We start from the raw sequence: 2,359 nt of genomic DNA on the forward strand, positions 1-2,359 counted from the left end.
TGCACCATCTCCAGCAGGCTCCCTGTGTTCATCTGGGGGCCTGGGGGCGATGAGGGGGACCCCTGTGACTAGGATTTCAAAGGTCCATGGTGGAGGTGTGAAATTTCAGGGTTCTCTCACTCACTCACCTCCTCCCTGTGTTACGGAGCCCCTTGTGGCTCCTTGGGGGTCCCAGCTCAGCAGGCTTCCCTCTCCTCTGCTGTCTGATTCCTGTCATGTTTCTGGTGAATTTCGGTGTGCTCTCCTAGAGGATCTATTTGAGTGTTAGTATTTACTCACTATTTTGATGCCTGAGAGGTGCCAACTAACTACTTCTACTCCTGGGCTGCCATTGTTCCATTGCCCCTCCTCAGAGGGCAGCGGCATACTTTCAGAAAACAAGTCTCACGTCAGAGCTGCTTATTCCTTACTTTTGACTATAAGAGCACACATTTCTGAGAGTCTACTGGATGTCACGTAAAGCACCCCTGTAGAGCTGGAATGAGCCAGAGCAGGTGAGGCTATGAGTAGCCCCACATGGAACAACCAAGCTCACACGAAGCCAGGGCACTTCTCACCCCTGGGATGGCACAGAGAAGGTCCAGGCCTCCAGGGGCACTGCAGGCCTCCATTGGTCATTCAGGGACCTCAATATGCAGGGGAAGCTCTGCCAGGCAAGAGCATTCTTTTGAGCTCCCCTTCTAGTCAGTCCGACAGAAGCAGCAGGGCTAGGCTGGGTGACAGGCATGCGCACCTGCCACTGCCATGAGCTCAGACACAGCCTGCTGAGCTGCAGAGGAGGCTACAATTTAGTAGTTGTGCATCCAAGAAGGAGTTGGGGATAGATTTGTGGACAGTGCCCAGTCCCTGCTAGGGTGCCAATCACTGAGGGCAAGGACCCAGGAGCTTTAGCTCTCCTACTGGTTTCCCCAACCTACTAGGGAAGTCTCCCTTGATGGCAAGACCCTGGTGGGACTTTTGGAGGCAAATGTGCACACCTGGTCTGCACACCTGTATTAGTTGAACCTCTTACAGAGGCTTGGAAACAGACTGGAGAGGAAAATGTACATGTAGAAGGTTTATTTTGTTAGGGAGTCCTCTGGGGAGCACCATGGTGAGGGAGAGAATAAAGGCAGGAACCAGACCCGCATAGGATGTGCTACAGCGAACATCTCCAATCAATGGGAAAATAAATGGCTATTCATATGCCAGAAAGTGTTATTTAAGGCACTTTTCCTGGGGTCCTGAAACTCCAACTGTCAACCCATAAGCCCCAGCAAAGAGGCATGGAGGTGATTGGGACAGGGATTGCCTAGCGACAAGGTGAGCCCTTAGATACCCCACCCCGCACCCACCACCAGGGGCTCGAGCCTCCGTGAGAGGAGGCATCAGGTGGGTTGAAGTGTAGGAAAGTGTAGGATGTCTGGGCTGGGCTTTAGCAGCTGAGTCTTCTGACTCTAGCCCAGAGCCCTGCACACTTCCCCACGTTGCCCCCTTCCGCAGTCGGGAGCTGAACCACCAGGCCCTCCCAGATGGCTGCTTCATGGTGAAGCTGCCTTAGTGCAGCACTCTAATCATTTATCATTAAAGTGGGCACAGCCAGAACTCCCAGAGTTCAATGGGGCCTTGATACATCCTAAGCGTCTACTCTGTGCTAGACCCTTGGTCCTAGGAGGTGGGGACGTCACATCAGAACACTGGGGAGTTTTGTCAACTTTGTTTTATCCTCCTTAGGGATGTGCCGCTGATCGCCACGGGTGAATTGTTTTAGACTCACTAACATTTTGTGAGCTTGACTTGCTTTCTTCACATTGGATAGATTAGGAAACTACAGGTCTGAGAATTTATAGCAACTTGCTTAACATCCCACAACTTTTATGCGGAAGAACCAGGAGTCAATGCAGAGCAGCTGTCTGCAGAGGTGTACTGGGCATTCGGTTCCTGTCCCCAAATGCAGAACCTGCAACCAGGAGTGGGGATATGGGGGAAGTATCCACCCACCTCTCACAGAGGCTCACAGCCTAGAGCATGTCCCCAGCCTCCTGCCAGGTCATCACTGGAGCCTGAAGGAACCTCTCCATCTGGCTGGCCAGTGGACCCAGCTCTGGGCTGGGGCGAGGCTCCCTCACCACTGCTGGTTGGGTGGACTGTCCTCCTGGCTGGCCTGGGCTATTCCTGAGCTTGCTGCTCAGCCCCTCCCTCCAATCCCTCAGCTCAAGTCTCCAAGCCTGGGCTAGTGACTTGGGCTCTTTGGAGCCAGGAGCCTCCCTTAGACTCCCACCAGGCGTGGCTGCAGGACTCCTCTGTATGCACACATATAGAACCACACATTTAAACGCCTGTGTTGAAGCTTGTGGGCCTACACAAAGCTGTGGTCTTC

This window comes from Mandrillus leucophaeus, unplaced genomic scaffold (assembly GCF_000951045.1).
Source record: "Mandrillus leucophaeus isolate KB7577 unplaced genomic scaffold, Mleu.le_1.0 Scaffold388, whole genome shotgun sequence".
Classification (NCBI taxonomy): Eukaryota; Metazoa; Chordata; class Mammalia; order Primates; family Cercopithecidae; genus Mandrillus; species Mandrillus leucophaeus.